Genomic DNA, 11184 nt, shown 5'->3' on the forward strand with positions numbered 1-11184 from the left:
CTCTAGGTCAGTCTCCTCAGTGTTTTGTACTTCATGTAAATCTTTCTCAATAGCTTCCTGTTCTTGTTCCTCTTCCTCATTATCTATGTTATCATAATGTGTAACTTATTCATTGTCAATTTCCTCATCTTTTTCATCTTCATCATCATCTTCATCCTTGTTACTGACATGAACCAAAAAATCATTCTTCTTGTGAAGGACATAAATGTTCTTCCATGTGTTGGTGGCATTCCTTACCACATGTTTAATGCCATTCATCAATATAAGACAGGTGTTGAATCTTAAGGTAAGTTTTTCTTCATTCTTCTTCAAGGATTCTTTTACTTCCTTATCACTCAAGCTCAGTGTGAGTTTCCTTAGGGTCTGCTCATATATGTCTTTAGCAGTTTTCATGGAATTCTCCCATCTTGGCTTGACTTTCTCCATTATATCACTCAAAATCTATTGAGAAAGATGATCTAGGGAATACTTCCACTTACCCATTTTAGACATTACAACATCTTCTATTTGACTCTTTTCCTCTATAGTCCTAGTCTCATACTTTAGTGATCTAAAGTTTGGCATGCTTGATCTTGACTCTATTTCTTTCCACCTTTCTTGAAAGGTGGGTGGAGGCCCTCCTTGTGAACATAATAGTAGATGTCTTGTTAGGTTTGGTTATAATAACCTTATCTTTATTCTTTACTAGCTATTCTTCCTCTAATTTCTCTTCATCTTCTACTTCGTCATCCTCAATGTCATCTCCTTTACCTTAAGTCAATAGAAGAGTGGAGCTAGTTTTTAATTTTGTAATTCTCTTCTTCCCTTTGTTGACTGCCTGAGGGAGTTTTATTTCAAGTTCTATTCTAGCCTTTTCTTCATCATAGCTACTAAATTATGCAACTTTAGGGTCAATGGGCTCATTAATTAGTGCTTCAATAATATGCTTGGTTTCATCAATGTTAACCTCATAACCGAGAGGCTTAACCCATAGAATTCTCAGTCTAACTGTCTGAATATATACTTTATCACTGTCAACCATGAAACAAACATCATCTTTGTAAGATCATCAATGAGTTTCTTAGGTATCCTAAATTTTTTATTGATCTTGTTCTTAAATGCATCAAAGTAATTATCCATAATACTCACATAGTTTTCTCCCATTTTAGCTATGTATTCATTAATTTGATAAAGAACATGTACATCCTTCCTCCATATGACTATACCTTTAGATGGGAAAAACTTTTGGACATAGAAAAATAGACAAGTTTGGAGTGAATTGAACTTACAAGGATTGTTCTTTGATGTTCTTATACTTTCTATATTCTTGCCGATCTAGTTCAACATCAACTTAGCAAGGTCAAGTGATAAGTTATTTTTGACCACTTTGTATGCAAGATCCACTGCTTCACATGATACACTGTTATGTTTTCTCAAGCTGTATATTTTGTGCATGATGATATATGTATACCAAAATTTAGTTCCATATGTGCAACATAGTTACTACAATATAAAGTTGGCCTGTTAAGGTTTAAAATGATCACTTTTGATGATCTACCCTATTAGGAGAAATAAGGACTACTAGGTTCACCTTGCAAAAGGATTTATAAACATACAATGAAGTATGCACTTGGTCAAGGGATTTACAAAAGATTGTTAAGTCTACCTAGTGAAAGGATTTAACTGATCCACCGGTTAGGGTGAAATAGTAGCTAATCTCTAATCTACAACTTGGTTTGGTGAGTGAGATTCCTTTGAGTGTTATGATCACCTTTTTGTCATAGATAAATCTTTGTTGTTCCTTATACTGTTGTAGCCTTTGTAATGCACTATTTTTCTCTTCTCTGATAGCTATATTACATTCTTACTTCTTATTTTATGTGATACAATACATTACATATATACCAATCCAATTTACAAATTAACAAATTCAACTACAATACAAGTTTACACAAAATACACAAAGTTGACCCAACTGCAAGAACTTGGGTTCTGAAGACTAGCTTAGTGAGGTTTTGATACTCAACATCCATAGTCAATGCTTGACATCACCATGCATTCTGTTGGCATTGAAGCTCAATCTATACTGATCACTTCCAAGTAGTCTATACTTGGTTTGCTCTGGTGACATGGTGAATAATTCAAAACTCAACATATAAACTAAATCACTCAATTCCTACCGCATAGCTTGATCAATGGTATCACTATGAGCTCGGTATAAACTAAATCACTTAGTCAACACTACATGGCTCGGTTCAAACTTAATTCTTATTACTATAATTGCAAACTCAGAAAGAACTGCACAACTTAGTATTCATTGATGAACTCGTTAAACCTTATGAAGCTTGGTTTACACTACTGATTACCATCATGGTAGAAAGTACTCGGTGCAAACTGAATATTGTTCCTTGAGCTTAGTAACAATTGTAGAACTTGGTAGCTTGACTAAAATGCTTGGTTAACATTGTTAACTATACAATAAGCTTAGTAGATACTTATAATCTGAATAAATGTCTATCACTAATAACAAACATGACTGTAATGTCAAAAAATTCCCCATTTGACATTAGTGACAAAAACACTTATCAGTCAATACTAAATTCAAAGAGTTCAAGAAATATTTTATTCATCATCTTGTGTCTCCAACTTAGTAGTGTATTTTGTTTTTGAGATTTTTCAAAATTTCTTTTGTAAGAGATGTTTCTCTGAGTATCTGTGCATACATAATATGATAATTCTCCCCCATACATATATATACAATACACTTTACATCTTTTCACATCTAATATACACATTTTCTCCCCTATTTTGTATACTACATCTTATATTATATCTTCTCTTCTTTAAAATATACATCTTCTGCTTGTTTTTGACATTAATTCCAAAGATGTATGCTATATATTTATGCAGTAATGCCAAAATGTGACAAGGAATCTTAATGTATGTTTCTGGATTAGTGCCTTTGTCTTGTCCCAATTTTCTTGTAGCACCTTGCATGTGTGAAATGCAACTTAAACTTTTGCTAAAAGTTCTATCATATGATCTACAATTGAGAAGTTTTTGTCATGGATGAGCATTTTAGCATGTGCAATATGTTTTGGAAATAATGAATAGTTTGACGAAGAATTAGATGACTCCAACATTTCCACTTGATCTCTAAAAGGAGAACTAGAAATAGGATTCTGAAGAAGACATCTCACATCAATTCTAGTTAGTAGAATGAAAGATTCATGTTAGCATTAAAGATGCTAGTCATCACCAAATGAGGTCAGGTTGTAGACCTTACCAAATGAGGTCAAGTTGTAAGACCCCATTGAGCAAGTTCGGGAGCTACTATATTTGTTGTGTGGTTACCGACTCATGGACAAGTCTCTAGAGAATTTAATACAAAAAAGTGGATGACAGTTTGTCATTTGAGCGAACAGTCATACTAGGAATTTATGACAATTGAAATGAGAAATTTTATGAAAAGGGTGAGATTGAAGTCATTTCTCGCCATACATTTTTGAGAGCTATCTATGTAGAGTGATTTTAGGGCATTCAAGTGATTCGAGTGATTACTATTAAAGATTTCCATGTTCTCTCAAACCCTACCAAGAAAAATGGCATCCACCAGCAACAAATCAAAGAAAGGATCTAGTATGTTAGTTCAATGCATGGAATAGAAGGCACTAGATTATAAGTTGAGTCCATTCATCACAGAAACCCTAGATTCAAGTGGAGATCAATCACAAATTCCATCAAAGGTATTGTTAATCAATGATATTCATTCACATTTTTGGCATGTTATTCAAGATATTGGAAGTTTGGAAATGGATGAATCCCTTAAAGAACTGTGTGTGAATGGTGTGTTAAAACTAGAGCATCAACACCTTGAAGCGAAGGGTTTGACTCAAATTTTGCATATGCCATAGGATATTGTGATCAAATGGATAAGATTTATCCTGAATAGTGTGTATAATGGTCAATTGTGGTTGGAAAAATCTATTTTGATAATTAAAAAGGTGTTCCATAGGATCATTGGTCTTCCTATGTTGGAAAAATAAAAAATTATGAAAACCCTAAGTCAGGTCAAACTTGAAAAGAAAACCCTTGTTGAGTGGAATGGAAGGGGAATGAAGATTAGTTGTGTCAGAGATATGGAACTAAAGTTTGGGATACATATCATCATGCAAAAAATATATAGCTTGAGAAGACTCAATAGTGTGTCATGAAAAGCAGTGGATCTCGCATACAAGGTGGTCAAATATAACATATCACTTGACCTTGCTAAGTTATTGCTAAAATAGTTCAACAAGAATATCGAGAGTATAAGAACTTCAAAGAGAAATCCTTGCAAGTTTTTTTCACTATTAACTTCTCTATTTTCAAATGTGAAAGTGTTCTTCCCATTTGAAGGTAAAGTCATATGGAGGAAGGATGTACATGTTCTTTATCAGATTAATGAATATATAACTGAAATGGGAGAAAACTATTTGAGTATTATGGATAATTACTTTGATGCATTTAAGAAAAAGATGAATAAAAGATTCAAGATAACTAATAAACTCATTGGTGATTACAAAGATGATGTTTTTTTCATGGTTGATAGTGGGGTATGTGTAGGATCATGGTGTACCAAACTATGGCCTTAAGTGGCAGTGAAAAACCAACAAATCAAGGTTATGTCAACTTGACACATAGCTTTAATGTGGTTCTAGACTTTATATCAAAAAGTTGTAAAAAAATAATCTGTAGGAAATTTAATCTAGTTTCTAAACTACAAGGCCTTGTCTAGAGAAAAAATTATTTGATTGGTCAAAAGTTTTGATTTTAATGCAGTACTACAAAAATTTCTGGGCAAAAATAAAAAGTAGGTGTATGTCTGACCACCTTAATCATAATCAAATGATAATATTTTTAAAAATAATTTTATATATAAAAAGTAGACTCATGGCTGGATGTGACACATATTTTTGGGAATTTTTATTGCAAATAAAAAATTAATTATGAATTTTCTACTATACTATTTTCGAAATTAAAAAACTCTTGTGTCTGACCACCTTAACTAGTTAAAAAAAATCAAAATTAAGTTTTTTTTTTTTCTTATACTAGTCGAAGCATAGAATGTGACACATCTTTTGGATTTCACAAATCTTAAATATAGTTTGAAAGTTATAGTTATTTTTGAACTAGTATGTCAATCAGCACTTTGTAGCTAACTCCATTAGAAAATAAGTAATAATTATTTACTGAACTCATAATTTGACAAACCTTACATTTATGAAAAACTAAGAACATTCTTAAGAAACCCTTTTCATTACATCAAATTTTGTTTTAAAAAAAGTCATCAACTACATGCTTGAAGTAAAAAACACATAAGAAGATGCCAAAAAAACATTTTTGGGATGTTTTAAAGATGACCATATAAGGTTGGTATCGAAAGATATAGTAGGAATTATAAAGGTATTAATTGTTTTCATTTAGTATCAGGATGGGTGGAAAAAAAGTTGGAATAGATTTTGAAATTCTTTGAGGCATTTTAGAACTACATATTTTTTAGATTGCCACTTTTTGGCATACCATGATCCTACACATACCTAGTGATAAAGTATATATTCAGGCAATTAGACAATGAATTGTATGGGTTAAGCCTCTATGTTATGAGGTTAACATTGATGAAACCAAAGAATTTTTTCAAGTACTAATTAATGAGCCTATTGACCCTAAAGTTGCATACTTTAGTAGCTATGATGAAGCAAAGGCTAGAATAGAACTTGAAATAAAACTCCCTCAGGCCATCAACAAGGGAAGAAGAGAATTTCAAAATTAAAAACTAGCTCCACCCTTCTATTGAATGAAGGAAAATGAGATAACATTGAGGATGATGAAGCAGAAGGTGAAGAGAATTTAGAGGAAGAAGACCTAGGAAAGAAGAAAGGTAAGGTTATAATAACCTAGCCTACCAAACCATCTACTATTGTGTTTACAAGGAGGTCATCTAGGAAGAAACTTGACAAATAAGGAGGAGATGTGATTTTTAAGAGGCCTCCACCCATCTTTGAAGAAAGGTTAAAGGAAATAGATTCAAGAGACAACATAACAAACTTTAGATCACTAAAGTATGATACTATGACTACAAAGAAGCAAAAGCAAATGGAAGAAATGATAATGTCTAAAATGGGTAACTGGAAATATTCCCCAGACCAGCTTGTTCAACAAATTCTGAGTGATCTAATGGAGAATATCAAGCCAAGATGGGAGAATCATATGAAAACTACTAAAGGCATATATGAGTAGACCCTAAGGCAACTCATGCCGATCTTAAGAGAAAAGGAGGTAAAAGAATCTCTAAAGAAGAATGAAGAAAAACTTACATTGAGAATCAACACTTGTCTTATATTTATGAATGACATTGAACATGTACTGAAAAAAGCTACCAACACATGGAAGAACATTTATGTTCTTCACAAGCAAAGTGATTTTGTTCTTAATGTCAATGACAAGGATGAAGGTGATGATGAAAATGAAAAAGATGAAGAAATTGATGATGAAGTTATGCATTATAATAACATAGATGATAAGGAAGAGGAATAGGGATAGGAAGCTACCGAGGAAGATTTACCTAAATTTTAGAACACTGAGGAGACTGACCTAGAGAAAATTGTTGTAGTGGTCATAGCCTCACTTCCTCATTCTCCAACCGAAACATTGAAAACTTCAAGTCCAAAGAAAGCTATTGTAGAAATGACTATGAAAAAAATTGTAATTACAAGCAATCAATTTTTTTTTGCATTGGTTGAGCTCAATACTTCATTGATAGAAGTGACAAGCACTTCATCTACCAAGCAGACAACACTTCCTCCTACATTAGTTTTGGTTAAATCAGGTATTCCATCAATAAGTGCAGTATCTACTTTTTCAACTAGTACTACTATTTCTACCATTATTTCCATTCCTAGCATGCAAATAATAAGTGCAAGGACATTTGAGACCAAGCCTCAATTGAGCACAAAATTTTTGAATAAAGGCAAAGAGAAAGAAGAAGTATTGATCTTGATGAAGAGATTGTTATTCCAAAAAGGGACATCTCCAATCTAAATCCTAATCAAATGCATATATTTGGAGAGCTACTTCAAAAGAAAGCTAAGAAAAAAAGGCATATAGAAGAAAGAAATAAAGAATTTCAACTAATTGAAGATGCAAAGAATATCCTAGCAGAGGCACTAAACACAGAGTTTGACATTTTTCAACCAATTTTGATTCAATTAGCAAAGGTAGTCTAGAAATTCAAAGAAGATTTGAATGGATCAGAGAAACTATTGTAGAGAGCTGAGAAGAAGTTTCATAATAAATTTTTGGAGCTATTAGCTCACTAGATTGCTATTCATCAAGTAGATCTATCTACTATTCTAGGCTAATTGGAGACCTCTTGCAACAATTTGTCTACATTATTTGGTAAACTCTGTGATCTTTCAATTTTCACCAAATAAATTAAAGAAAACTTTCTAAAATTAATGAAGATCTTAAGGCTAGTGCATAACAGTTGCAACTTTAACTGAGTTACAAATCTTCCCACTACACAACTATCAGATTCTTAATTGATATACAGGCAAAATTGCTAAGAGGAGAAGCCAGAATAAGAGCTACCTTGATAAATATATAGGGCATGATTATCCCAAACATGGATGCATTGTAGAAACACAATGGACATGATAAAATGGTCATCCATGGCAATAATTTCTCAATTGTAGATCATATGATAGAACTCTTAGTAGAAGTTCAAGTTGCATTGCACACATGCACGGTGGTACAAGAAAATTTGGACAAGACAATGGCACTAATCCTAAAGGTACATTCAGATTTCTTGTCACATTTTGGCATTACTATATAGATATATAGCATACATCTTTGGCACTAATGTCAAAAAGGGGGAGAAGATGTATATTGTAAAGAGGAGAAGATATAATATCAGATGTAGTATACAAAAAAGTGGAGAAAATGTGTATATCAGATGTCAAAAGATGTAAAGTGTATTGTGTGTGTGTGTGTGTGTGTGTGTGTGTGTGTATCTGTCTATATATGTATGTATGTATGTATGTATGTATGTATGTATGTATGTATGTATGTATGGGGGAGCATTATCATATTATATATGTACAGATACTTAGAGAAACATCTCTTACAAAAGAAATTTTGAAAAATCTCAAAAACAGAATACTCTACCAAGTTGGAGACACAAGGTGATGGATAAATGATGTTCTTAAACCTTTTGAATTTAGTTTTGACTAATAAGTTCTTTTGTCACTAATGTCAAACAAGGAGATTGTTGACAATCATGTTTGTTATTAGTGACATACACTTATTCAAATTGTAAGTATCCACCAAGCATATTGTATAGTTAACAGTGATAACCAATCATTTTAGTCTCTACCAATTTGTATAGTTGCTACTAAGTTCAAGGGATAGTATTCAATTTTTACCAAGTAATTTCTACCATGATGGCAATTAGTAGTGTAAACTAAGCTTCATAAAGTTTACTAAGCTCCTCAATGAAAACTAATTTTTGTAGTGCTTATCGAGTTTTTCATTACGATGATGTGAATCAAGTGTTAATCAAGCCAACCATTGTTAACCAAGTGATTCAATTTATACTAAACTCATAGTGATAGCATTGACTAAGTGATGTAGTATGAATCATTAGCCATAAAACAGTATTTCTTACCTTTTTCCTTCTAGTTCTTGTAGTTTTTGATTTCTTTCTTTCCTTTGTACTTATTACTTTTCTTGTCATACTTGTTTTGTCTGTTTGGACACCTAGCAACAATATGACCAACTTCTTCACAAGAAAAGCAAATTAGAGGAATCTTGCCTTTGTACTTTCCTCTGCCTTTGGAGTATTTCTTTGCAAGTAGGGCCTCAACAATTTCAAGATCATTGTTAGAACTTTCTTCTATTTCTTCTTCACTTCCCGATTAATTGGTCTTTCATTTATTACTCTTTTCCTTGAGTGAGAGTTTGGTTTCAAATGTAGACTCAACATTTTTGGAACTAGGAACATAGTTGTAAAATTGGGGTGTGGACAATACCCACAAGCTTTAGTACCATGGTATTAAATTGGCCTGTTAAGTTTTACAATGATCACTTTTGATGATCTTCCCTATTATGAGCAATAAGGATTGCTAGGTCAACTTTTCAAAAGGATTTACAAACATACTATGAAGTATGCACTCAGTAAAGAGATTTACTAAAGATTATTAAGTCTACCTTGTGAGATGATTTAATTGATCTACCTATTAGGATGAAATAGTAGCTGATCTCTTATCTGCAACTTGGTTTGTTGAGTGAAATTCCTTTGAGTGTAATGATCACCTTGCTATGATAGATAAATCTTTTCTATTTTTTATACTATTGTAGCCTTTGTAATTCACTCTTCTGCTCTTCTTTGCTACCTATTTTACATTCCTACTTCTTATTAGATGTGATACAATATATTACATATATACTAATCAAATTTACAAATTAACAAAGTCTGCTAGAATACATGTTTACACAAAATACAATAAGTCGACCTAATTATATGAAATTGGGTTATGAAGACTAGCTTGATGAGGTTCTAATACTCTGCATCCAGAGTCAATGGTTGACATCTCCATGCATTCAGTAGACATAGAAGCTTCTTCCATACTGATCACTTCCATGTAGTCTGAACTTGATCTGCACTGGTGACTTGGTGAATATTGCAAAAGTCAGCATATAAATTTAATCATTTCTTGAACAGTAGATACTCTAATTGCATAAATAGGAAGAAAAGTTCTGAGTACCTTCTTACAACAGTTGTTTCATCAATTTCTCCTCTAGATGCTTTGATTGCACTTACACTAGTCTTGATTCTTTCCATATGTTTTGCAATTTTTTCATCCTCTCTCATTTTTATTTGATCAAATTGTCCTTTGAGACTTTTTGCTTTGGCTCTTCTTCCATTTTCATCTCCTCCATAAATATCCTTTAGTTTGGTCCACATTTCATGAGAAATTTTATAGTCTTTTACCTCATCAAATTCAACATAACTGAGAGCAAATGTAATATCAATCATCATGATGTTATGATTTTTTTTTCCCCAATATCTTCAATTGATAATGTTCTAATGGGAGTTTTGTATTCAGTATCAAGATATTTACAACCTAAACCACCAATAGTAGCTAGATGTAACCTCATAAGTCCTTGTCATGTTGTAAAATTGTCTCTATTCAACTTGGGAATCTCTCTTTTGTAAGACATCCTGATCTTTAGCTTAGGTCCTTGAAACCTTCTCTATAAGCACTCAATGATTTCATACCAATTTTTGAAAATATAAGAGTAATTGAGAGGGAAGGGGTGAATTAGTTAATATAAAAACAAATCCTAGATCCCATTTATGTTAGTACAAAATAAACCCTAAAAATTGAATACTGTAGATGCTCAACAAACACACATAAAATGTTGTAACCCATAAATACTGAATATACTCGATATGCAAATCTTAAGATGTTATCTGTGGCTATTATTACTTTAATTTAATTGCAAGCATAAAAGAAATAGAATGAACATATTTGACACCAAGATTTAACATGGAAACCCAATTTGGTAAAAATCACCAATTGCAACTAGTTACTGATTTTCACTCTTCTAAAGTGAACCCTATTAGAAGCCACCCCTGTTAAAGGTTACAAAACAAATTTTTAGGTGTGACCTTGTTAGAGGATTTAATCACCCTATTAGGAGTGGCCTTGTTAGAGGTCTTTAAGTAATTTGATAGAACTGACGCCTTGTTAGAGGATTTACAAATAGCTGTTAAGCCAACTCTATTAAGAGAATTAGATCATTGCTACAATGGTTAGAGAGTAACAATGAAATGACCTGATTTTGATGCAACTAAATTATAGATGAAAGATCTCTATTCTAGCTTGTATATGATCCTTCCTGAATGAATGTATCCTTTTAGCTCCTCAAATATATCCTTCTTATCTCCGAATTTACTTCCTTTGAGAACTTATCAAATCTTCAATGGATTCACATATCATATCACATATTCTATCTCACAACTTGACCTTCTACTTACATCATTCACATTGTCAAGTTGGCTATAATACAACTTAGAGTACTTAACATTTATCATCTTAGTTGGCTAGAATTAATAGATAAATTAGTTAATCTTAATATGCCAAAACATGAAAATCCTTCATT

This window comes from Cupressus sempervirens, chromosome 4 (genome assembly GCF_028749045.1).
Source record: "Cupressus sempervirens isolate cs-2001-9-10 chromosome 4, ASM2874904v1, whole genome shotgun sequence".
NCBI classification, from domain to species: domain Eukaryota; kingdom Viridiplantae; phylum Streptophyta; class Pinopsida; order Cupressales; family Cupressaceae; genus Cupressus; species Cupressus sempervirens.